This window comes from Phalacrocorax aristotelis, chromosome 1 (genome assembly GCF_949628215.1).
Source record: "Phalacrocorax aristotelis chromosome 1, bGulAri2.1, whole genome shotgun sequence".
NCBI classification, from domain to species: Eukaryota; Metazoa; Chordata; class Aves; order Suliformes; family Phalacrocoracidae; genus Phalacrocorax; species Phalacrocorax aristotelis.
Window position 1 is genome coordinate 125,019,505 of NC_134276.1, and position 27,583 is coordinate 125,047,087.

At 37.5% G+C, this 27,583-nt stretch overlaps 2 protein-coding genes across 8 annotated transcripts in view; one reads left to right on the plus strand and one right to left on the minus strand.

Moving 5' to 3' along the window:
* Nucleotides 1-27,583, plus strand: part of CMSS1 (cms1 ribosomal small subunit homolog) — a 255,582-nt gene that overhangs the window by 23,600 nt on the left and 204,399 nt on the right. The window lies entirely within an intron of this gene.
* Nucleotides 1-27,583, minus strand: part of FILIP1L (filamin A interacting protein 1 like) — a 217,751-nt gene that overhangs the window by 21,744 nt on the left and 168,424 nt on the right. Inside the window, exons 1-2 of one of the 5 annotated variants that reach the window (XM_075105314.1) lie at nucleotides 15,481-15,579; nucleotides 9,060-9,109 (exon numbers count right to left, since the gene is read on the minus strand). The exons of 3 other annotated variants lie outside the window; for them this stretch is intronic. The gene's annotated coding sequence lies outside the window, so the exon portion shown is untranslated. Of the gene's footprint in view, nucleotides 1-9,059; nucleotides 9,110-15,480; nucleotides 15,884-27,583 lie in introns of those variants that run through there. One more of the 5 variants, XM_075105305.1, reaches the window with a different exon arrangement.

Below are 27,583 nucleotides of genomic sequence, written 5' to 3' on the forward strand. Positions count from 1 at the left end.
ATATATTGAATGTAATGCTTTTTATGAAAAATTGATTTAATGGGAAGTAACAATAAACAGAGTTGATAACAAAAAAGTAAAGCAGCCCCAAATTCTTCACAACAGTCAATTAACATAGTGGGGGAAACACACATGAAAAGATATAAGTGGAGAGGGAAAGGTTTGTGAAATGAGCCTGAAGGAATGCTGCTGGTTGACAGAACAAATAAATGGGGAGAAGACTGAGCCATCTTCAAAGGCAGCTTTTTACTGTGTTGTTGGTGTACGAACTTTTGTCCACATTTCAGTGCTACTTTCAGTTTGAGTTCTTTTTAGTGTAAAAACCTCTTCCCTCCCCACCCTTGTCTCTAAATGCTTTAGTAGTGAAGTTCAATTGATGAGTTACCGTTGCCATAGATATAAAACCATAACAGAAGCATAACTAACAATTTCATTTGGAATGAACTCAGTTTTTGTGTGTGCATGAAGTTAAGACATATTAATACTGTTAAAATAGACTTGGGCTTATTAGCATTTGATTTATTTTAGCTTGCTTCACTATAATTTAGTTTTGTAAGGCAAGTTTAGCTGAGGTGATTAAGACCTAAATTAATTAATTAGTATTTTACCCAACACTTCTGTATTAACTAGTTGATATCTCTCTGGCCAATGAAATTGTAATGATCCAGTGACTGATGCCCCTTAAATTGCTTTAGAAAAAAAACTCTTAGACCAAATAGTAACCAACAACTATAATTCTCATAGGGATGCTGTATACTTTTTTTTTTAATGATGCGAATAAGATAATTGTGCATAAATAATAAAGTGACATGTTGGAGTGAATAATCCCAGCAGTCCTTCCAGTCAGCATCAGTCTATGTACAATTTGTACTTTTTTCCTGTCATTTTCTCCTCTTTTTTTCTTCTCTAACTTCATTTCTCAAGCTATCTGGAATGCTTTAAGACGTGCTTCGGTGAAACACTTGAGGTTCCAGCCCAAACTGAGTGCTTGGCTGAGGTAGTCTAACCTAGTGTCAGGTTAAGTCTGTGTTGCAAGGGTTATTTGAACGAAAGTGCCTAAACTATAGGTATCTGACCTGGATCATTGTATAAACTGAGAAGGATTTTCAAGAGATTCTGTTTCTTTGGTCATGCTAGAAGACTTTAGGGTATTTAAAAATGTTCCCTTCATTCAAAAGATAATATGCAGTTTTAATATTCAAACAGAAATATAAGCAAATATTTCTAACCTCTGAGATCTATTTATTTTTGAAAAAATACTTCTGCAAAATAAATCCCTTGAAGTTAAGTTACGGAGCATAGTGCAGAAGCTTTGACTTAAAGATTTTAATGCGCTTCTAAAAAGAAAAAAGGGGTGTATTAAGCATGGTATTTTTTTTACCTTGTGTAGTTAAATAATTTTTTGCACTTGTTTTTGATAACTGTATGCTTATGAATGTATTCCTATACAGAAATATTCATGTATTCCTATACATAAAATGCACTCAACAATGCTGAACAGATAATGATTTCTTGGACAGAGTTGAGACTGATATTGTAAGAAGTCAACTGGGAGTCTGTTAATATTTGCAGAAGAATTTTTTCCTTGGCTGCTGAATTCCTGTTTCATGGTTCAGTAGGTCAGAGCAACTGTGTCTGCACACGTGCACTTAGGAATGGAAAAGCATCTTAAAATATTAGGGCTTTTTTTGGTTTGGTTTGTTTTATTTGTTTTAAATTCATCACTTGTTTTTGGTCAGCTTTTTTGGGCAACCTGACTTCTGCAGGTCAGAGCTGGATTATAAATATCATTTGAACTAGGGAAAAATCACACATTTAACTGAAAAAGTGCTGTAACTGATAATGGCACTTTGTGATATCTTGCCTACTTTTGTGACAGAATAAAAATTCTTTGTGTTAAACTCATCCAAAATGCTCTTTTCCTGAAGAAGAGTATCCAGAGTATTTTAGAGCACAATTTTACCAAAAATATGCAAAGGTCAAAAAAAGTTGGCTTAAAAAAATAATTAAAGAAAGGCACAGGCACTCCCCTGTCCAATAAAATATTCTTATAATTTTCATTTCTGGATGAATTTCATGATCATGTAATTTCATATTAGGCATAGGTAGGTATAGAATTTAGGCAAAGCTTCGACTGATAATTCCAGGCAGTTGACTTCATATGACTACAAGAACTCTTTCTGAATCCAGGCCAGCAAAAACAGGCATTGGAAATTGTTTTTATGAACGTGAATATTAGGTAGTTAAACAGAGTCAGGGCAGTTTCTTACTACTTTTCCTTCAGAGCTTCTGTGCTTCAGACTTTTATTGTGGCTTACTATCGTACTTGTTTGCAATAGCCTGCTTTTTTATTTCCTTGAAGGAATACATTTCCCTGAAGAACAGCTCTCCTCTGGTCATTGTAATCACTTTCCTCAGTATTATGCGTACTGTAGCTTCTTGGTGTTAATACCATGCATTCAATCATTCAATTGTGTTGTCTTGATTTCCAGTTTGATTTTTTTTTTTCTTGAAATGCATATAGCTTTGGCTACACTACATTATATTTAGCAGCATAATGACTATGTGTTTGATCTCTACAAGATGTGGAAATTCCCAAAATAGCTCATTGTCTTATTGGTGACATGTGATATCATTTTGTCTTTAAGTGGGGTTTTCTGTTGTCATGGGGGACCTGTATTACATCAGTGTTGTTTAAGTTTTTACAGGATTCTAAGGGGGCTGCTGTTCCTTTGAGTCTCAGGGAAATTAAAGACAGCATGGGAGAATGAGATTGCAAGGCCCTTATTTCTTTATTTTTGCATTCTAGAATGAATCATTATTCTTAGAATAATGAGAATAAAAACAATGACTTTTTTGTTTTTAAGCAATTTTATAATGATAACTTTAGAAAAGGCTGTGTTCTTTAAGGTGCAAGTGAAATAGGTATTGGTTTGTAAAGCTGCACTTCCATCGGTCCTTCCACCAAAGTACTGAGGCAATTTTAATATATACCTTATCAATATTTTGATTTTTATCAGATCAGTCTGCAGAAGAGACTGAGATCTTGAGTGTCTTTTTTTTTTTTTTAATTCATAGAGATACATATTTTTATCTAACTCATACGCTCCTCACCCTTCCCCGAGTAAAAAGACATGGCTTACTAGAGGTTCTACAGGTTATAACATGAGGGAGACTTGCTTCTAAAGTTTTTGGACATGTGCTTGAATTTTCCCCTGTACAATGCAAATAAAAACACTAAGCTGAAATCTTTTAAATGTAGATGAAGTCATGCCTCTGTCTGAGGCATTCTTCCCAGTGAGCAATAAGCCATGGTCTGGCCTTTAATAAGAGAAGAAACATGCTTCATAATTTCTGGTAAATCTTGCAAGTTCTTGTAATTTTTGACACTAATGCAGTTAAATATTTATTTTCAGAAGAAAGCCAGTCTGTCTGTGTCTTCCAGAGTTTATGGCAACAGAATTTGGGTTTGTTAAAATGGGTTTCTGGTCTTGGGGTGGCTATGCATTTTTTTTTCTTTGCCTACAATTCTACTTATTGATGTATAGTTTTTATGAAGACATGTGTTACAGCTACTTTTATGGCTCCCTATTACCTTTATTGATGCTTCTCCCCCCCCCCCCCCCCCCCCCCCAAAGTCAAAAGCCTTTGAAATTACAGCAGCAACAACATACCATAGCTGTTGTGTAATTTGTTGGCTTTATCTGAATCAGTCAGCACTTCCCAACAGAATCTGAACACTTACTTTAAAATTTGTTTTCCAGTATATAACGGACATATCTGTATTTTAAATCATTAGTTTATACTAGGATGCAAACCTCCACAAAGTGTCGCAACTGCAAGAGACTCTGTAGGGCAAATTTCCAGATAAGTTTATTTTTTAAAATGAGAACTTCAGTGAGGGGGGTGTGAGTTCTGCTTATTACTCCACAAAGAAGTAATCGTTGTTTTATCTGATGCTTAAAATGCTGACTTGCTTTACAAGTCTTAATAAAAGTCATATATGATGAATGGTGTTGCCACTTCTGGGTTAACTTGGGCAAAATGTCAAATGGTTAACCAGATGTATTTAGCTCTGATGCTGAGTAAACATACACAGATAATATATTCCTTTAAAAATTAATTAATCTGGAACAGTAACATTGTTCGTGAACCCTGGTTTCAAAACTACTAAGCTACTGAAAATTCTTCCTGGTGATTTGGGGATATTGGCGCTCATAAATGTTGTGAAATCTTGTGTAAATTTGGTGACAGTAAATGGCATTAGAAATTTTTAACAAATTTATGTTGATTAATTTAAGATTTAAGGCTGGTTTAACATTCATCTCTAGTTGGAGTAATTTTAATTCAGCACTAAAATGGAATTTTGTTTTATTACGAAATCTCAGTTTAAGAAAACAATTTCCTGTCTTGAATTATATTCTTTCCATATCTAGATGTTCTTGGAAATGACCTATCAAAACATTACTTTTGTGTAAAAAGTATTAGTGCTTTCTGTGGCAGTAAATGTTCGAATGTGGAAGTGATAGTTACTAATTTTGTCTGTTCATTTCCAATCTTGTAATGGCAGCCATCCACGATGTCTGAGATTATGATAGGAAGGTGCAGGACTCTTAGGTGGTAGTGAAGAAGTTGCTAACCTATTAAATTGTTGGCAGGTTTTTCTTTTGGTTTCATGTTTTTTTTTCCTTGACTGCACATCCTGAAAAAAAAATGTAAATGAGCACTGACCTGAGAAGACCACAGTATTAACAAGCTTTACTTGAAGTTAGCCTTACGAACTCTTGGGTTTGAGAGTTCACCTACTAGAAAGTGTGGCACAATGAATTATGGGCTGGATTCTTATTTGTCACCATTTCTGAGATGCACTCTTCTTTCTTCTTCTATTTTTCTATATTTAACAGCTATTTCAGTTATTCTTTGAAGTCAGTATCTATTAGTGTTGGCATCTCAATGGTGTATAATTGTGCATGGAGTGTGACTGTTATTCCTCTTCTGTTCTGAATCCAAATGCATCAATAACTTAACCAGCCCATGGGAATACAACTTGGGTTTTGCTGGTTAGTAGTATGGGGTTTTTTCATATTGCCATAGTGGATATTCGTTTCCCAAACCTCTCTCTGTCTCTCTCACCCTCTCTCCAGACTGCCTGTAAAGTCAGAAATAAAGCAAGTAGTTTCAGATGCAACACCAGAATTTGGAACTCTTCAAATTTACGTCAGCCAGGAAATTATAGTTTTGCAGATGGAAAGCTTTCAGAAGGAAATGGAAAGATGAACCACAAGAGATGTGGTATAGGGGTCAAAGCAACAAGGCTGTGGCAGAACTTCTCAGTTACTAATCCAGGTCCTGCTTTTGTCTTTTCTTCATCTTTAACAATTAAATGTTGTGCCTGAACTTCAGATTTATTAAAATGGAAAAGCAGTGTTGACTTACTGTAACAGGTTATTTTGAGAATTAATATTAACCCAATGAGGTTTTAATAGTATGGTGACTACAAGAAATAAATGAAGACAACTACTGCGTTTTGTAGCTTGTGATTTTTTTTTTTAAATCACAGTGTCATTGAAATGATTGCATTTGATATGATATTTTATATTGAACGAAAGCAAGTTGAGACATCCTGTGTCTTTATGAACTTGAGTTTTGTTTTAAATATATACTTTAAGCATTACTGCTAGAACATTATTGCTTGACCACAGTTATTGAGCAGTTTTTAAAATCACCGGTGTTATAAAACACTCAGTACTACAGAGATAAATAGGACAGTGTTTACACTGTGTTTACACAGGTGTAAACAAGGGAGTGCAGCTTGCCCAAGTTCTGCAAATTTCTGGTCAGGCTGCTACTAGCACTGATTACCGCAGCCATGTGTGCTCAGTTTCTACGAGGCAAATACAGCTTAGTTATCACCACCATGCTGTGTTTACTGCTGATGGAAGTGTAATAGTTGGAGGGCTGAGTTTTTTTGTCTTGGCTATTTAATCTGCATCCTTCAAGTGACTCAGGAGTTTGCAGAAGTTCCAATTCCCTGAATGAGTCTGTTGCTTCAGCTCTGTAACCCTTGTCATCTTTTTACGCTTTTCAGTTTAATAATACTTGTTTTAGATTAGGAGAACAATCTGAGTTTTCTTTAAGCACTTTCAAAAGATAAATCCTGTCTATAATTTGATTGTGGTTGGGTTTTTTTTATTCTGTGTATACTATCATAGTGTGTAGGTTTTAAGGTGGACCTTTGTTTTATGGATGCTTTTTCTGCGGGATAGTTGGGAAAATAGGTGCTTTTCTGGTATCTGATTCGCCTGGGGCAGTGCTAGTGCTGCTGTCTTGACCAGAACTGTGCATAATTTTGCAAGGATCCAATTCATACAAACTTTTTTTACCTTCAATTAGCTAATATTTTTGGTATGACAGAATATGGCACTCAGCCAACAATAACACATCATGTTACTTGGAGGAGACTGGTTAGTCGTAAATGTCATTTTCCCATAACATTTACAGGAACTGGATGTTCTCTAAAACAATTTTAATACACATTTTATATAGAAATAAATGTCTGGGGCCACATTTTGATCCTTGGGCCGAATAGGCATTGTGCCTATCTCTTATGCTAAGTATGCCCTTATTTGTATATTATCAGTTATCAGCAGTGGTAAAATGCAGAACTTTCTATATTGCCATGTGCACTTCCTCTGTTGAACTGCAGGCATCCTGCTTATTGCTGCCAGTCCTGCATAAGCTGCTCAGTCATACAGCGTCAACTTGCTCTTAGACAGGTGGAAGGTGACTGCAAACATTAGTATGTTTTCCACATGCTCAATGCAAATGACAATGATTTATGTGCTGAAATTGTGATTAGAACCGTATAGATTAAACATTGTCATTTAAATAAAGGTACATTAGTACTGAATGGGACTGTCTGGGAAGACTTCGAGTTTGCCATCATTTGGAGGAATGGGACTGGTTAAAAACAATGGGACAAACATTCCTCAGGAATTGTGTTCTTTCATTTGGAAAGATCTGGAGCATCTCCCTTATGAGGAAAGGCTGAGAGGCTTGGGTTTGTTCAGCCCGGAGAAGACTGAGGGGGGATTTCATCAATATCTATAAATACTAAAGGGTGGGTGTCAGGACGATGGGACTAGACTCTCTTCAGTGGTGCCCAATGACAGGACAAGGGGCAATGGGCACAAGTTGGAACACAGGAAGTTCCACCTCAATATAAGAAAAAACTTCTTTCCTGTGAGGGTGCCAGAGCAGTGGCACAGGCTGCCCAGGGAGGCTGTGGAGTCTCCTTCCCTGGAAATATTCAAAACCTGCCTGGACGCGTTCCTGTGCCCCCTGCTCTGGTGTGCCTGCTCAAGCAGGGCAGTTGAACAAGATGATCTCCAGAGGTCCCTTCCAACCCCTACCAGTCTCTGATTCTGTGATGTAGGTTGTGTCACTCCTGTGCAAGGGGATAAAATTCCTTGACTTCTGGAGGGTCCTGTTCATACACATAAAATCTTTGTTTATATACATTTAACCCAAGACCATAAGCCCTTTTTTCTGGTGTTCTTACTGAAGTAGCTCTGTGTATGTATAATAAATAGAGTGTTTGAAGACTGGACTTGGGTGGTGCCCCATTCCGTTTTTTGGCAGAAAACGTGAACCTTAATTGTTACTGCAAATTTAGCTTGAGATAGTGTATTTAAGTTTTCCTTGATGCAAGGTTGCGTGAAGACGTGTAGCTGAGGATTACCAAATAGGCAAAAGACTTTAATCAGGTTTGCCGATACAGTTGCAACTTTTTCTGGTAGCCAAGACTGGGAGTAATAAGAGAAGAAATAATGCTAATGTCAAACAGAGATTTCACTTTGAAGCTAAGTGTGTACCTTTTTTCTATAGACCTAATAATGTGAGGGTGTGCATTTTCTTTAAGATGGACTTGGCCTGCACCTCATCTTGGAGGCCACAGGTGAAACAGAGGTTGAAGCAATGCATTGTAGCATGGTTAACTAGTTAAAGATGGCTTTGAAGCTACAACTGATGAACAATGCTGCTAGTTTCCTCTTTTGCAGAAATTGTATTAAAACTTTCCAATGGATTACAAATTGCTTCTGGGTATAGCTCTAGGTATTGAAGCTCTGTAGTTCTGGGGATCTTGCTGCCTGGGAGATTTTGCTACCTGGAGTCTTTCTTGCTATCTGTCCTAATACTGCTAAACGTATTGCTGTATGTCTCCTACGTCTGAATGTGTTGGGAATTGAAGCATGGGCTGATTGGAAGTTCCGTTTTCCCTTGTCTTAGTAGGACCTCGGGCCAGATTGGTTTGGGAGCCCTTGGTGAATCATCTAAAGGTACAAAGTCAATGCATGTTTGTTCAAAGCGTGTTAATCCTTAGCATAGTTGCTCTTGTCCAGAATTTAAGTTCACATGTTTTTTTTCAAACTGATCCTCTTCAAAGAGGACTAACACATTGTTTTAGACTACAGCAGAAAGCTAAAGATGAGTCTGAGAATTTTTTTAATAGTTACAGTTCTAACCAAGGCTTGCTTCATAGATTTAATTAACATGTTTAAATAACAAATAATAAATAATAATTTCAGTAGCCTCTTGTGATAAATTGTTTAGCTAAAGAACAACTTTTCCTCTCAGATCTGTTAGTTATGATGTGTTGAAGTAAGATTTTTTCCATTCTCCTGCAGTCTTGGTAGTTCACTGTGTTAAAAGCCAAATAACCTGCTTAAGCATAAAGAAAATCAGGTCTTTTAGTTATATGTCCACTCAAAGTGCCAATAACAGTGTATATCTAGAATCAGCCCTTTTTTGTGTTGGTCTTTTTTGTGTGTGTGTGTGTGTGTTTTTTTATTTGTAGCTACTTGCATGTGTGCTCAGCAGCTGCAGTAACTGTTTCTTGCTTTGGAAAAAAATGTTTCTCTATTTCTTAGGAAAAAACCCTAAATTGTTAGGATGAGAAAGTGGATTTAACTAGTTCTAGCTGTTCTATGACCAATGGTTTCTTAAACTCTTTTAAAATTGGTCTGAACAGTCTTCCTAAAGCCAAGAGAGGTACTTACTTTTTCCGTCTTTAGTTGTTTTCCAGTTTTCTTTCTCTGCCTTTCAAAAACTGTCATAGAAAAAAAGCTTTTTTTAGGAAAGAGGAGGGTTATGTGCATGTATGCTTCCCTTACCCCTTCATATGAAGACTCCTAGACTCTGTTCTTCAAACAACTGTTAATTCAGTCAAACATTCTCTGCCTCATTATTGTACCCCAAATTGATTTATAACCCAGTGTCGTTATGTGGCTGAAGGACATTTGGCTACATGCCCTATTTGATCTCTTCTTGCTCCTTGGCTGACGGTCTGTGATGTTTCGGTTATATTTTCCTATTTTCAGATGTCACTCTGAAAATAAAGCAGCTGTAGCATGCTTTCATGTACAGTATGTTTCTGATGTAATACATTCTAGCTTTAATCATTAATTCATAATGTGGTTTCAAATGCTGAAAATAAAAAAGACACAATTATCGCTAGACAGAACTTGCTAGTCGTTTGGTTAACTGCATTAGCCTAGATATACAAGAGGGTCATTTGCAGGCTATAAAATATCACTTTGTCAGATTCTTATTCCCCCTACCCAGTTAATCCTGATTGAAATAGGATAATTTTGCTATTTACAAAGTATGGCAGTCATCATCTAGAGCTTTATGCACAGGAGGGGAACAAAGCAAGGACAAGCGGACACCTTCCAAAGTGGCTGCTCCTTCATATACCATGTTATGTTTTCTTCCCTCGTCCTTCATGAGGGTTAGCAAAATATGTAAGCTTGAAGGTTCTTGGCAGCTATTGTCTGCTGCTTTCTTGAAAGGGAATCGATGTGCGTACCTCCTAGGGCGAGCCTAAACATTCTCCACTGGTTGGTGGTGTTCCCACACCACCCGCATAGGCAGTCTATTTTATCTATCTTGAATTGACCTATATTGATGCTATACTTGCTGACTTCACTTTGGAGGCTTTTTATCCTCCTGCTCTGCTTACACATATGCAAGCAAATGCACATACCCATTTATATATTAGATACATTTTTAGAAACACATATTTTAGGGGAAGTTTTAAGCCTGCCAGGGTTCATGGTGGCCTTTTCTTTGGAGCCAATTCAGTATTTAATTTGGGAACAAGATGGGCTGCTAGTGAAAAGACTTTTCTCTTTCATGTAAAGAGTATATGGTACTATTTTGCAAGTTAAGAAAACGTTTCAGATTTGAGTATTAACAAATTGCATTTTTTTCCCACCTTCCTACATCTAAGTTGGTATGTTTAGCATTGGATTTCAGGTATTTAGGTCAGGGGTTGGCTGCTCCAAATGTGGAGCTGTTGTACCCCCAGGTTCAAGTGACCAAAACTTAAAAAAGAAGTTAGGCTTATATAACTCACTTTCCTCTTTTCTAGGTACGGATCTGAAACAGAATGGCTTACTGAGTTTGAGAATGTGCTTGACTGAGGGGAGGATGTTGAAATTGAAAACAAAAACAACTGTGACATTTATTAAGCTGCTTCTGAAAAACCTCTGCATAGCTAAGTATAATAGAATCATGTTTGGGAATGTGGTAGGGCATATTAGTTTTGGGTAAGCCAAGCTTAATGGTGATAAAATTTCTTAATTTTATTCATAATTTGACTCAATGACTGGAAGTTATACAAATTTTACCAGAATATTGGTTAAATCCATAAAAAGTTGAATTCAGTCAGCTTATACTTTCTCTGAGATGGTTTTGTCCATGTGCTGAAATCCAATATGTAATTAAAATGTGAGTTTTATGAATGCATTACTTTACATTTTTAAACAGCCAGTCTTGTGTGGTTTTTTTTTTTCTTATGGTAGTAGCTTCATTTGTTTTTAAAATGTTTCCGTATGAGAGAGGGGAAATCCTTATGCTCTCATTGCAGTAGTTGCTATGCAAACACTAGATAAGTTTTGTGTCTCCAATAAAAAAGGACAAAGTTGTAAATCCACTCTCTGCAATGAATGTGAAAGGAAGTGCTTTGAATATTAGATTTAAGGCAGATCTTCAAGAACTGTAACCTAACATTTCTTCTAAGTGTAATTATGTTCCTTCCCAGGCCTTTGGAAGCCTATAAAGGACAATGAAATCTGGTTGATGCATTGTTTCACATCCCTGAAATGTATGCAAGTTTAACGTTTTTCTTGTCAGAATTATTTTGGTTTTTTCCATCCACATTTGCAGTCATGTCTGCTGGAGCATTGTGTACTGTACCTGAAGTATGTTTGTTGAAGCTTGAGCATGAGCAGTTAGGTGGTTGTGGGCTCTGGTTGCTCACACTGTATGAGCATGCAGCGTGAAGCACAATGGTTCAAGTTCTGCTTATTTACCTCAGCAGCCACGCTGGTAGTCATCCATAGGTCTCCTGCCCAGCTTGAGGCTGAAGTCAAGCAGTTGTGTTACATCATCGTGATATGCACGATGAGTTGTAGCAGAAAGGGTGACTTCTGCAACAGGCAAAAAGTATATGCATTTATTCACTTGAATGACCGAGGTTATAGGACTTTGAGCTGTGTTGAAATGTTGTCTAGTGTGAAAGCACCCCAAGCTTTCCTTTTTCTTATTAAAGGAGGGTTATACAATGATGTTGCTAGGTGTTTGCTCAGCTAGCATTCATTCATTGCATGAACATTCACCTCTTCACTGCTACCTCAGTTCTGTTGTTCTGGTGAGGAGGCAGTGGTTTGGGAGGTGTTGCTGTCATACTGTTTTTAACTGGAGGCTACAGACTGCCACAGAAAATCTTCAAATATATTTTCCTTGAATTTGTGAACACTTGAGGAAAGCGAGCTGTGAATGCCTAAGTGTGCTGCATTGGTCCATCAGTGTGAGTGCTGTTACTGACTTTCCAGAAACAACATGGTGCTCTGGACATGCAATCAAAGTGATTTTTGTCTTGCTGACAGAAAACACAGCAAACCTCAAAATCAGCATAACATACTGAGAGGTGTTAAGACTCAAAATGTCCATTACTTCACTTAAGTCACAAGACTAGGCACTATATTTAGAATTTTCAGCAATGCCTCTTACCCTCTTGGAGCTGAGTAATACAGTTGAGTGAATGGTTGAACTAACCAAGCTTTCAACCACTTCGAAAAAACTCAACATAAATGTCACAGATGCCATGGCAGAGTCCATTCCATATGAGAAAAACAAACCTGAACAATTAAAAATAATTTATTTTTATTGGTAGGGCATTGTTTCTAAGCTGAAATCAACTTGATGACAGGCCGAACTATTAATGAGTCAGACCTAAAATTTTACAGGACAGTTTTTAAAGGTACATCTTCCTACACTGTAAACTCCTTAGGATTCTCTGACTTACATATTTTAATCACTTCTCTGACTTAGATATTTTAATTGCTTCTTTAATGAACAGTATTCAGGTAATACCACACCCAGGATCTGAGAGAAGCTGTTTGCAGGAGGAATCCAGAGGAGCAGTATCTGCTGCTCACTTGCCCATGCCAAACTACACTACACTTCAGGTTTTTTCCTGAACAATAGTGCTAGCCTTTTGAGAACTGCCACAGAGGAGAAAATCTGGGAGTAAAACCAGGCTGTTTTTTAATCCCATGACAATGGCAGATGTGATAATTCATCATGGTATTAGGTAAATAATATGAAAGTGCTGTTGAGTAACAGCAATAACTTGATTTTACTAGTACTGATGGGGAAAATAAAATAAGTGTAAGTTATGTCCCTGGGACTTCTGGGTCAAATCTCTAAAAATTCTACGGTTGGCAGTTACGTGGCGTTTGTCAGTGGAGGGAAGGGAAGTGACGGGGAAGGAACAAAGGGTCAATGCAGTTTAATAGGAAGTTGACTTTCATTTCTGGAGGATATACTTGTTATTAAAATGCTTTCTCTTTACATTGGATGTTGTAAAAAGTTACTGTAAAAAGAAATTTAAGTGAAGAAATAGAGTTGTTGAGGACTGAATTATGTGACAATTCTTTTCCTTCACTGTCTCCGTTTACCTTTAAGTGATGCAAACTAACATTTTAATTGCTTAAAATTAGATGGTCTCAACACATATTAAGAAATCTGATAAAACAAAGGAGTGTAATGCTGGGGGTGAGGCGGAAACAACAGTGAGACATTTTAATCATTATACCTCAGTCTAATTATTTTGGACTTTTACCAGTAGAAATGAGAGCAAAACTGGTCCTGTAAGTATTAAGTGAAGATATTTTCCCTTTCTGTCTAAGGAAGACAGACCATGGGAAATAGAGTTCGTCGGGCTCTTGATAGATGTTATGATTTGTATTAGGCTAGCAGCATTCACAGTACAGATGGCACTCTGGATATTGCTAAAGCAGTAATTAATGATATATGTTACCCTCTATTGGATTTGGAGGAGCTGAAATAGTTTCTTACATATGGGTAGGCTTTTTTCTTTTTCTAGTTACTGCCTTTATCAAATATATATGTTTATTCCATGTGTAGTATTTCTATGAATATTTTTCCTTCATTATATTGTAGTCCTTTGACTTCAGCTTATCCTTTCTAAGCTCAGACACGTTTTTTGAGGTCTGTTACTTAACTTTGGTTTGTAACATCTTTTCATAACATAGCTAATTTTTCCACTGTATAACTAGACAATGTGTTTATTATTAAATCCACTGGATATAGGATATGTAGGAAACCAAGTAATAATTTATTACGAAAGAGATCTAAAAATGCTAGGACATAGGTTGCAAATCTGCAGATATGACAGAATAGCGAGCAGAAGACATTGTGAGGGGCTTAGGGTACTGATCCAGGGTATCGGTTTTCTACTATAAACTTGTATTTGATCTGGTTGCTAGGATTCTTTTCATTCTATGTGTATTGTACGGTGCCCTTTTCCCAGATCCTATAGCCAGACAGACTCAAGGCATCAACAGAGGTGTAAACTTTGCTCGTTACAAGAAAGATTATCTTGGAAACATGGATGTGACCTTTATCTAAGTGCCAAGGTTAATAATACACAAATACCTGAATTATCTTTGAAATGAAATATAAATATATATTTACCTTATTAGAAGCATGTGGAAAATAACTACTTAATATTTTCTTGTTCTTTAAAGCAAAAAGAGTTATGAAAATGTTCACCCATTATATTTGACACATTCTCTAATTCGATGTATGCTTCATTGTACAGCAATCCTCATGATAGTATCAGCTTTGATTTTTCTTAAATATATACTTGGAAAAGGATTTTGGAGGATATAAAACATCAAATGAAGGGAGGACACCCCCCCCCCACCTTTCTGCTGTCCTAACATTTAATGCCACTTTAATTTCATATTAAGGAAAACGAACGTGTACAACAAGACCATGCTTTACTTTTAAGAAGTGTTTGAGTTTAATGGTCTTAAGGAGTCTAACTTTTCTAACACTTTGAATTACACATAAGACTCTGGAGAGCAATGCTTCCATAGTCTGTATTTGTAAGTAGGACAGTACAATTGACTTAATTGTAGTTGTTCCTATAAACAAGCATTTGACAAGGTTTGATTTAATCAAGGGAGAGGTCAGTGTAGTTTTGTATACTATGCAGATGTGAATTATAAACACACTAAGGTCTAATCTTTCAAGGTGCTTAGTGCCTTGTTAGAACTGCTTTCCATTTTCTGGTTTTTTGGAGTTAATAACTGCAGTACTCTTCAGCATCTTGCAAAATAAGCCTCGAAGAGACCACTGGGTTTTCTGATTTTGAAAGCCTCATCATTTGCTTGATGACCAGGATTTAAAGGTTTTTTGGTTTTTTGTTTGTTTTTTTTTAATCAAAATCTGACGGTTCTGTCCCCTTGTGATTTGACACTTGCACACAAGGCACAGAAGAGGGAAGCAGTGTGTAGGAGTTGAAAAGTTTGTTAGTAATTAAACTAGTTAAAATTGTTTCTTTCAGACATAGCATAATCTTATTGCAAAGTAATGTTTGTGGCAGTTTATACATCTGTCTGTAAACTACAGTAGAAGTTGTTCAAAAGTACAGTAAATGCTTAGAGACATATGTGCATACATGTCTACTAATATGTAGCATATGCATATAAATGCAGCATAAAGAGAGGCAGTAGCCCTATCTAATATATTACAATACAGTTGGACCCTTTCCATGGCTTTAAATGCAGTCTTGATTTTATCCGACCATTTGGAAAGTGTGTGTAATTCATAACTACCTCCTACTTTACCATTAAATTAATTCCTCATCTGTAGGAACTGTTTAAAATACAGTTTTTAATGCTTGAAATACTCATCCTGCTTCCGAGTAACCAGACATCTTCTAGATCTCCTGGTGCTGTTTTGGGGTATTTCACTGTTTTTTTCAGTCCTCACCCCTTTTCTTGGAAGCGACTTTTTTCTTTAAAAAAAAAGTAATCTCAATAGGAAAAAGCAAGAAGTGCCAGTGCTTGCCAGAAGTTGTTTGTTTCCCACCCTCTCTCTTACCTTGCGCTCCTGCACTATAGAAATCCTGGGTCAGCTATTGCTCCATGGTGTGAGGCGTTCAGCTGTAGCATCAGAGATGTGAGCATTCCAGCAGTCCCACTAAACAATGAGAGATAGGCTCTTTGCATGCCCCAAGCCTATGGAGCATTACGTCATTGCCTTGCCATATAAGGCACTCTGTGTTGTGCAGACTCGTCGTGTCTGACTGGTGTACTTTAGTGATAGCCAGAACTTAGAAAGCTTATTAATGTGTTCTGGCTCCAGCTGACGCTCAGGACTGTGTGAAATATTTCATTTGTCTACTAGTTCATGGCCAAGAAGAATGTGCGGAAGGCTTGGGTTAGGGCAGTTCCTTTCTATTCTTGATAATAAAGTCGTTAGAGGTTGTTAGCTGATTAGTTATAAAGTTTTCCACTTAGTCTTGTAGCCTAGAATTTGGGAAGGGAAAAATTAAATTTAAGGTCATCTTCTTTAATTAGTTGTTCTTAAGGGGGCTTTTTCTTTTTTCTTACTTCCTTTTTTTTTTTTTAAATATGACAAACAATGTGAATTTAGCTGAACTCCTCAGAGGGTGATATGAACCTCAAGCCTGCCTTTTTTCTTTTTTTTTTTTTCTGTAAAGAGTCGGGGTCCTCAGAGGATAGTATTTTATTTCCTGATGATGTAACTACAAAACAATTCTCTAAGTGATGATGGGAAGGCCAGATGAAATCTGAATTTTTTTCTTTCTCTTCAATGTTTTTCCTGCAAAACCCTTTCCTTTTCATATGTTTGTGTTTCAGCTAACACAATTAAGCAGTCCAACCAACTATTTTTAGTAAGAAGGTCTTAAAGAAATGAGTCGTTTGTTTTAATATTTAGGAAAGAGGCAGGAAGCCAAAAAGTAGGATTTAGATTGAAGAGTTTAAAATGTATCTCTTGTATTCCCTGTCCTTCAGTATAGACCCTGGATAAACATCAAGAACACAAGGAAGAAATACTTGAAATAGGCACAAAACTCACTGAAATGCCCCTAAGGGTTAGTAGGAGTTAATGAAATAAACTCCTTTTGTGTTGATGGGTAAATCAGACCATTGAAAGGTGTTCTACGCTAATTTGTGCAGCTCTGTTAAAGTAGGTGAGTCCACAATTCATTTGTTTGCAACATTTGAATCTTAGTCTTCAGATAAACTTGAGTACAGTGTAAGCTGTCCTATTGCCTGCGTTTTGTGTATTTTATCATACCTGAACATAATGCTAGCATAAGGTAATTTACTTACTTGAGGGTATTGTCTCTAGCTATAAAGACAAATGGTGATTAAAATGTTTGCATTTCTTTAAAAAGGCACATATCTCTTGCACATATTTACCCTGAGGGTAGCCTGAAAAAGATTTTTAGTTGGAAAATTTCAGCCAGCCCTTAGAACTGTGACTTGGTGAAGATTTACTCAGAACCATGCTACTTGTTTGCATGGATGATCCTGCTGCGTCCTCCTTGTAAGTTTCTGTGAAGTTCAGATTTGGATGCTTGATCAGAAAACTTCCAAATCTGTTTAATAGTGCAATACCTGTATATTGATCCTTCCAAAATGGTTTCAGAGATAATGAAATGTCTTATTTGAATACACTAATGGACAGACCAGGATAATTTTTTATTTCCTATTCTAGTCAGATTTAATAACCAAAACCAAAGAAAAAAATATGTCCTTTAGCTAAAATTGGACTGTTCAGTTGCTTGACTAATGTTTTTGGGAACTAACATTTTGTGTAGTTTTTCTCAAAAGTATTGCGCCAGTGTGGATCATTTGAATTATGTAAAAGCCCATCCAGGTGATGTTCGTACGAGGAACATGAAGCTGACTTCACCTTCAGCTACAAGCTCACCCTTTCTGCTGGGGCTTGGTTTAAAAAGACAAGACAACTGCAGGTGCAAGGTACTGTCTTAGAACAGGCTGTGGAAGATGCTGTATCCAGTTAAGATTTGCAAGGGGAGTCAGGTAAGTAGATCTGTGAAAGGTAGCTGGGACTTAAATGTGCATGCATTCTTTTTCACGTGTGTGTGTGCGTGTGCAAGCGTAGAAATGCTGAGAGTGAACACTACTGTTTCTGTGTTTTACTTGGTTATTACTTTTTTTCTTTCCTTCCCCTTGCAATTGCGTTTTTCTGCCTCTTCCCCTTCACCTACACGCCCCCTATCTCTCTAGTCTATATGTGAAAATTGCTTGCATTTTTGTCTTCCCACATGAAACAGTTGTTGTAGACCAAACACAGCTTTGAAGAGGACTTCTCAAAAGCTGGTAATCAAAAGTCCATCCTTACAGTCCAGTTCTGTTCTGGAGTTGCTAGGAACACAGCTGAGAGACTGCTGGGGATAAATTTATTGGCAGTCTGGGGGCAGGCTAGAGCAGGGAATAGGGAATGCAAATCCTCCTGTTTATAAGCCTGTGTTTACATCTGGGGATGGCCAAAGTATGAACTTCTAGTTTTTTAATTAATTCTCCTCTGCGATACAAAAGTGCATATCTGTGACCTATTGCAAAATAGCTTTATCAAAGAGCGTCAGCTGAGTGCGTAATGACCTGACTTCCTTCTCTTGTATTGTCACAACTTGAAGGACAGAATACAGTTTTATTCCAAGTCTGTTAAGGAAATATATAATGAAAAATTGCAAGTTTTGGATTACTATAACATGAAAAGCTTGTTTATATCTGAGGCAATGAATAGACTTGCTGAGCAGCCTTCCTTTACTGCCTTTTTTTTTTTTTTTTTTTTTTAAATACAACATTTTCCAGTATCTGTAGGTGGAATCCTAGCGCTCGTGAACTTCACTGAAGGGAGAGGATTAAAAAACAAAACATTTAGGCAGGCAGATATGCCTGTTTCATTCTCCATTGCTCCCTGAAAATGAATTTGGTTTCCTTAGTTACTAGGCATAGTTGTTCAGAGTTGGTGCATTGCGAGTATTGTGACAGCAAAAGAAGCTGTAGATTTGTAGAAATTAGAGACCAAATGAAAAGCTTATTAGACCACTTGGTACATCCTCTGACAGTGCAAGGCTGCGCCCTGCAGCCTGCTAGCAGTGGCTTTCACCTAGCCTCTCTGCTTATTGTTTCATATAATCATTTGTGCCCACATTATCTCAGGATTTTACTTGAAAAAAATAGAAGGTGGAAAGATGGGAGATTATAGCAGGCAGGGAAAATATAGGACAAAAAAAGCTAAAAGACTTTGAGGCTGTTGTTTAGACTTTATCTTAAACTATCTGGATTCCTCCCATGACTTCCATTGTTGAACTACTTCTCTTTCCTTTTTCTTCCCATGGCAATTCATAGCAGCAGTTCCAGTGTCCTTAAACCCATAACCTATCTATTGCAGCATTTGACCCCTTTCTTTAGCCATTTTGTATCTAAGATAAATAAAGGAAATTAGAACTTGGGCCTCGGTTCAACAAAGCACTTAAAACATGGTCCTGTGTATTTTTGTTGAAAAAGGAAAGGACTTCAGCGTAAGTCTGATTTTAATGATAGATTGAGATGCTTGACTGAATCATGCTCTTGGTCACATTTGCTTCACATAGATATTGTTGAAGCTTGGGCTTTCGAAATTCTCTGTGGGGTCTAAATCTTTAGGTTACTTTTGTATTCCAAAAATAGACATCTCCAGAAGTACAAATAATGTCAAGGCTTTTATTATAGTTTCACAATACTTAAAACCGTTTGCCTCTTTAGAGGTGGTGTGCATAAGCTTTGCAAGTGATACCGGAGAACTGATACACAAGCAAGATGGACAAGTTGAATTTTAATGACTTGCATAAATGGTATCTGATGTTTAGTGTTTTAATAACCCATGTGACTTCAAGGATTTTTCTCCAATGTATGTGCAGCCTTGTCTCTGAGGTCTGGGGGAGTTTTGATGTTAACTCAGTGGAAGAAGGCTCACTCTTTAATGATTTCCTTTTAATTATTTCTGGGTTGATAGCATCATTCAAAGTCTTTTTTATCCAAATTGTCTTTATTACTTCTACTATTGTGATTGATGCTCTCATAGATTTCATCAGTAAAGAGTGCTGTAGTGTTTTATCCCCTAATGTACAGATTAATTTCTGAATATTACAAAGAGAAATATGGAGGCTATTATGGATAAGTGACAGTCCGAAATGTACTGACAACTGATAAATTACATGTGGAAGGCAAGGGGGAGAAGCAGGGGAAAGTTCTAAAGATAACATTCTTTAGATTCATGTGTCTTTTACTATGGACTACGGACGGAAAGAGATTCATATCTTCATTACTGTGTGCTTTTAATTTTTTTGGCAGCAGGAAGAAATATTTTCCCAAACTCTCCTATTGTTTGCAAATGCCATTATTCTCCTTTTTTTGGCAGATACAAATAAAATTCCTAGCCAATTATTAGGAGTAATTAGATCCCTTTTTGTTGGGCGCCGCCTTGAGAAGTTGATGACTGCATCTCTTAACTACTAATGACTTCTCTCCTAAGGAGAACTGGCAAGTGCTCCATATCTGCTTGTGAGATGGTTTCCTCTTATACATGGTACCAAGATAATTTTTTTATGAAGACATTTTTTTGCTTGGTAGAGCTTGCCATGAACAAAGATGATTAGAATTTAATTTGTATGCTGTCCCCTAGTCTGTTTGAACCATATATAGCCAAGTTATCTTTTCTCCGTAATGAAATGAGATAACGTTCTTTAGTCTATGAAAACTCTGCACAATATTGTATTTTAAGAAGCAGTTTGGGCTTGGAGATTTACTTTGTTTGTTGTGTTCTGCACTGGAGTTTTTATTACTTGCTCCTGCCCCTGCAAGTATGCCTGTCTAGTTGGGCTATTTCTGGAAGCATGACAACCATTTTGGTATTAAATAGTTCAAGTGAGTTGCAGTTATATGAAGACAGTTTCTGTGAGGTACCTTGGAAGGTACCATGTTCCACATCTGTGAACACACTTGGAAGTAGAACTATTTTAAATGTCTGTCTTTTGTCATTAGACTTCAGAAAAAATATGTGACACTATGTAATTAGTTGACTACTTTTCTTCATCCATCTCCTTTTGAAATTCAGTCAAAGCAAGATTCTTCTTGTAGAACTTCAGGGAAATGGTGTGACTGAAACATTTTGAGCTTCAAATCTGACTACATTAATTGCTGTGTCAGATCTTTTGTATGTGTTAACATAAGCTGTGAATCCAATCATTTTGTTCAAAGTGATCAATCGTTTTTCTGAGTAGTTTAATTCTTGTCTGAATAATAAATGTACAGGTTTGAGTGAAGTTGACTCAACTTTTTGCACAGAGGTGAATTGAACATGGTGTCAGTGGAGGATGCTCCTTTCAAAGCTTTGATGGAGATGAGGTGAAGAAGTAGATCAAGTTGCTGCAAGTTCCTTCAGTCCCTCCATGACAGTGACTGTCTCTACCCTTCTGCTTCTCCCTTGATGTCTATTGTTTCTTTGCTTATTGCTGGGTGATGCTCTTCCACCAACGCCTTGGACTGCCAGAAGGCTGTTATGCCATCCAACAAGACCTAGACAGGCTGGAGAGCTGAAGTTCAACAAGAGCAAGTCCAAGGTCCTGCACCTAGGGAGGAACAACCCCATGCACCAGGACAGGTTGGGGGTTGACCTGCTGGAAAGCGGCTCTGTTGAGAAGGACCTGGGAGTGCCGGTGGACAGCAGCTTGATCGTGAGCCAGCACTGGGCCCTTGTGGCCTAGAAGGCCAATAGTATCCTGGGGATGCATTAAAAGGAGTGTGGCCAGCAGGTCGAGGGAGGTTATCCTCCCCCTCTACTCTGCCCTAGTGAGACCACATTTGGAGTACTGTGTCCAGTTTTGGGGGCCCTGCTTTAAGGACAGGGAACTGCTTGAGCAAGTCCAGCGGAGAGCTACCAAGATGGTCAGGGGACTGGAGCACCTTTCTTATGAGGGAAGGCTGGGAGACCTGGGTTTGTTTAGCCTGGAGAAGAGAAGACAAGACTGAGGGGGATCCTATCAATGCTTATAAATACCTGAAGGGTGGATGTCAAGAGGATGGGGCTAGACTCTTTTCAGTGGTGCCCAACGACAGGACAAGGGGCAATGGGCACAAGTTGGAGCACAGGAAGGTCCTGCTAAACATGAGAAAAAACTTAACTGTGAAGGTGGTAGATCAGTAGAACAGGCTGCCCAGGGAGGTTGTGGAGTCTCCTTCCTTGGAAATATTCAAAACCTGCCTGCACGTGTTCCTGTGCCCCCGCTCAAGCAGGGGGGTTGTATAACATGATCTCCAGAGGTCCCTTCCAACCCCTACCATTCTGTGATTCTGTGAGTGCAAAGCCCAGCACACAGATAGAAGGGGCTTGGTATTCAGTGCATTTCTTACAGGTTGCACGTTTTACAGGCATCACCTGAGGTCATGGTCTGCTTTGAGAACACAAGCTTGTTCTCAAAGCACAGGGGAATGCAGACTTGAATGCAGCTTAGGAACTGTAAGAAGCCTTGTTGGATCCATTGATATTATACATGTAGGAATACAAAGTTGTCATACTTATTTTTCTTTCTTAGTGGTTGAGAGAATCCAGAATCAAAATTTATTGTGACTCTTCCATTCTATTGTCAGAACTCTCTTGAGTAGGCTTCTCTCTTGCCTCTTACAGATTAACCCAGTGAAAATGCAGCTGTTAGCTTATCTGAAAGGTGGTAAGGTTGTAAAGAAATGACTGTGGATGCTAAGGAAGGCAAACTTTGCAAGGAGGGAAAATACTTTTTGTTGGGGTGCCTGCAATAGCCAAGCAAAACAAAGATGCCCTTGGGCACACAGGCCCAGATCTCTAGATACTAGCATTTATGTTATGAAACCTACATAATATGATACATTTTTTCTGCCTCGATAATTTTTTTTTACCCCCCTTTGGATTCCTGCTAAAAAAACACATTTTAAAAGGCTTTCCTTATTCTATGCTATTTCAGTAGCCATACGCTAGTCCCTGTTTAACGCACAGTACTTTAACTTATTGGTAATTACAAAACCTGTTCAAGGAATCAGTATTGAAATAATGCAGAGGCAAATGTATCCCATACAGGCTGTTTTAGATTGTGGATTCCTAGGGATGTAATGTAACTTGTAAAACTTCGATCCCTTTGAGATTCAGAATTGCTGAGCTATCTGATAAATTCATAGTTCAGAAATGTGACTGAGTTGTGTGGTTCAATTCTCTAGTCTGTTAAAGTATTTACAAAACTTCTTGATCTCCTAGTGTGTAGTCCCATGTAGTTCTTTGTGTTAGTATTGCCCGCAGCAGGTACTGTTCAAGGAGTCTCTTGGGCCTGGGGAAATGTATTTAGCAGACTCAGACACACTGTAGCTCCAGAGTCTGCAACAAAAATTTCACAAAACCCTCGAGTGAGGAAGGGGAATAAATACAAAAGGGTATTAATTTGGCTTTTTTTTATGGCAGCCTGCATGAGACATGTCAGCATTAAAATCTGTTACCTTAAACTCAGCAAAGTAAAGTTGTGTCATTATCTGGGAACACTTTTATTGATCTCATGTCTCTGGATGTTATGTCAACAGGATGGACTATTACTAAGAAAGTCTTTCAGGAGATGAACTACATGCATGAATAACCTACAGATTGCTTCATGCTTGAAAATTGTACTCAAGCACAAAGAAGTGATTTAAGGAAATTCTCTTCCAGCACCTAAAGGAAAGACAAAATTACCTTTTTAGTCCCTAAAATCCAACACTCTTTGAACAGTCTTCCCTTCAACCTTCCCCAGTGCTGTAAGGTCTGCTTTATTTTGTGGGGTTCTTTTAGACGTTGAATACTTTATTTTTAACCTGTTTTGCTCAGTTACCTATTTTTAGTTGTAAGGATGAAGTTTCTGTTCCTTTTAACATTGTTAGCCCTTGGTAACTTACTTGAAAGCGTTCTGACAGAGCATCATTTCTGGCTTCTGTTTGCTCTGGCCAGTGAACTCAGAAGCTCATAATATGAAGATTAATCTTAATTAGATGAAAGATAGTTGCAGTCCATAAAAAGTTGTGTGTACATTAACTGTGCGATCATGATGAACTGTGTAGCATTGATTAAATGTAGAGATGCATTGGATTCTTTCTTGTAGTGGTGCAATTTCACATAAGAGAAATTTGAAGTGGCTTCTTATGCTACGAAATCTTGTGGTACAATTGATAATTTTTAATAATTTATCTTATAAACAGACTGTTATTACTCAAGATAAAAATTAAACAAGCTGATTTCTTAAATGGACATATAATGTCAAGTTGTTCTCTTGCATATCTTTTTAATATAACTCTGTTTTCCTAGCAAGGATAGTACAACAAAATACCACAGACCTTAGTACTCCTAGGTGACTCTGCAGAAGAACGATTCAAATATGGTAAATTTGTTAACCTTTGTGTTGTCCTCCCATTGTGTTGCCTTCCCCCCCAGTAAATACATAAGTGTGTGTGTATAAGTAAATATTTGTGCATAAGTCTAGCCAGTAGCAAGGGCAGTGGGAGAAAAGCAATTCCAGTTATTGTGATATGGTACTTATGATAGTGCTTGCAGCCTTTTAGTGGAAAATGACAACACTTATGATTTACTTTAACTTTTAAAGTGATACATAAAGAAGTGTTTGGATTCCATGTATGATAAACAGAGGTCTAGAACTAGAAGTTAGAAAAGAATAAGTTATTTTCTGAATTCCTAAGGTATGTTGTGTTCGGTAAGCAAGATCCAGGTGTGTGTGTTTCCTCTTAGATTTTAATTAAAACTGACTTTTCCTACTCTTAAGATGTCTGTGTTTTGGGACACATGAATTTTATTTCTTCTTTGATGCATTTCTGGTTTACCCTATATTTTTTTAAATTTGTTTTTATTTCAGAATCCCCAAGGTAGATGAGGAAAGGCAATTCTCACATAAAACAAATCAGTCCTCCTTGATATTGCTGCTGAGTAAAGAGGAGCATACATAGATCCAACTCTACCAAAATAGGCGTTATTTTGCTAGTAGCCTAAGGTGTGTCCAGAGTGACATAAGGTTATACAGAGCTAGACAAGAATAAACACTTTGAGAGTTCTAAAATGCCTTTGACCTTGGAGCTTGGGAATGTAAGTGGAGCCTTAACTTGTAGCTATCTGTGTACATGTAAATCAATGCAGGTCATGCCTGAAAGATGTTGCTATGTATAGTTTGCTTAGTGGTCAGTGTGGTGGGTGGTTAGAGTTCTTGGAGCAGTTCTGATGGGGATAGGTATCCCTGGAGCAGAAATGCCCATACCTCAGAGGCTCGTGGAAACCCTTATTGGTGGCCTGGCTTGGGGAGAGCAGGGTCTGAGCAGGAGTGAACTCTGAAATGCCTCCAGACCTTCTGGGAATTGCTCTGAAAAGTTTGCGTATGCAAATGTATACGAAGGAGTTGTGGATACTTCTGAGCTTTTATAGACAATGGTTCCAAAGGATGCTGATTTCTTCCAGCTGGTTAATCTTTGGAAGAAGTGAATGAGAGCTGTTTGTGATACCTTAGCTTTATATGGCGTACCAGTGTGTATTCCTGTCACAGAATTTGGGTTGTTTACCCAAACTTTGACTCATTTATTTTGCTTCAGTGTTGTGCAAAATGCTTTCTTGGAAGCATCTTCTCTATTTTAGGTATCTCTCAAAAGCAGGAAACCTGCCCATTTTCGGTAGTGAATTCCTACAGGCTTCAGGGAATAACATTAGTATCTTAAGTAATACAAAAGGAAGATGGGAAAACATATTTGTTGATTCTTTTGCAAGTATAATAATTTCTTTGCAGAACTGCAGGGGAACAGGTAGACCCAATCACCCTGTGAAGTTTGGGTTGGTTTTTTGTTTGGTTTTTTCCCCCCCTCCCCCCCTCCCCCCCCTTAACTACTTCACCAGATATTAACAGGTCTCTACTCTTTTTCTCTTGTGCTGTTCTGTGCTCATCTCTGATTTTTAAGTGCATCCAGGAGGCAAAAGCAAAAAAAGGCTAACTTTTGTCGGATGAGTTTCCAGTTTGCCTTTGTCATGTTGAAAGAAGAAAATCCATGAGTGGATTATTGGAATATGGAGGGAGGACCGTGTGAAGATGCCAGTGTCCGATGAAGTGACTAGAAAGGAATGATTAAGAGGCATTTTTAGCATTTGTACTGGAATGCAGGGAGGCTTATGATTGCACTTTTATTCCTTAAGGGAGGTCAATGGGAAAGGGAAGAGGTCCAGAATCAGGAAGTAGTCCATGCAGAGTCTCAAATGCATACTTTTCACTTTGGCGTTAATCTGAATTTAGAAAGGAAAATGGCTGTGCCTTGCATTTCTGCATTTTAGGAATCTTTTATTTCAAATAGGGCCAATTTATTGCTGTCAATTACGGGTAGTGAAAATGGTCACCTCTTTTGCAATGAAGAAAATCGTTCGCTTTGTTTTCCAGTAGAGCTTCAGGCTTGATTTGTTTCTGTCTTCATTCTTCTGACCCTGATGTTGCATGCACACGCTCTCTCTCTCACTATTCATAGTAACCTCTTCAGTGAGAGTGATTTTACTGAGTTCATAATAGAATGTTATTGTTTTGTTGTGTGATTCTTCTGGTGAATATTTGAATGTTTTACTTTCGGTAAGCGTTTTTTCCTTCTTTTAAAAAACACTTCTTCATCAACCTGAAATAAGAAAGCTGCTAAATATAAAGCCCTATGAGGTGGCAGTCCTTTTAAAAACGTGTGTGTATGTCTCTTGTGACATTCATAGGCTATTACTCTTTCCAGTTTGAACAATGAGTGTACTGGGTATGTACAGCATTTGCTTGCAACATTTGGATGCAAATCCCAAGTTAAACACCTTCATTACTCTTAAACTACAGGTGTATTGATACAAGTTGGATTTTGACAAACAACTTTTAAGAATTTCACAAATCCTGCATGTGTTCTTTTGACTGCTGCCTTTTGCACATATGCATTGCTTAAAGTTATCTAGAAAATATTTTTCACATCCTTATTCATAAATACAAGTTGGGAGAGGGTTTTAATTCTTTTTTGTGAGAACTGGTTGACTTGAAACGAAGGTGCGTTGTTTTAGTGTGACTAGTTCTGAAGGAAACTGTCATTCTGTTTTGTAAGACCAGCAGAGCAAACAAACCAGAAGGGGACACACAGCTCTCCAGCGATTGAATGGTTCAGACTGAAATGTGCTTGGGCTTTTGCATTGTGTGGTTCACAGTGGGCATGCTCAGATATTTTGTTACTTCCAGAGTAACATTACATCATCTTATTTGCAAAGTCACTACGCTGTAGTTGTCTTTACATCCAAAAGAGCTCTCAAGTGGGATATCAAATATAAGCATTACATAATCAGAACAAAGTCTTTATTGGTTGACTGTACCCTTAGGGTGGGATGCTGAATCGTAGTTGCATATGGAAGACGTAATCCTGCAAAATTAACCATTTCTTAGCCAACCTGTCAACAGCTATGAAGTGAAATAATAGGCTGGGGATAGGATTCACTTGGGAAAGGGTATAGCTGAAGAAAATAAGATTTTTAAATTGGTTAAGAGTTCACCTTTCTGTAAACATACTTAAATGTATTGAAACAAACAAAAAGAAACGAAGAGTTTTACAGATATGTTCATAGACTGATTTGCTGTAATTTCATGTGATGTAATTCCTGTTGTTGAATTCAAAGGAGGCAGACCAATTTCCACTCAGCCTGTGGTTTTAATTTATTGGAAAATGATCTACTTAAAAATACTGGGAAGAAACTTTTTTGGCTATGGAATATTAAATTTGTCTTTCTAAGCTAATTTAAGCTCTCTTTAGAGTTATTCACTTGGTAAGGACCATATGTGCAAAATTATTGTTATGTGTCTGGCAACTTAATCAGCCCAGTTCAGAACTAATGTAGTTTTTAGTAAGACCTTTCTTTGTGAAAGGTATGATACGGAGTTTATAGTTCTCAAGCGATATGAAAGTTATTCCAAAGTTTGGTCTTTTATTGATTGTCGTGGTATTTTGCATGATCTCAGTCTAATTTTAATGAACCTGGACTTCATAAACCTCATCTTAAATAAAATAAATTGGTTACTCCCTACTCTGTGGCAAATGAGACCACATTAAAAATACTAATCAAA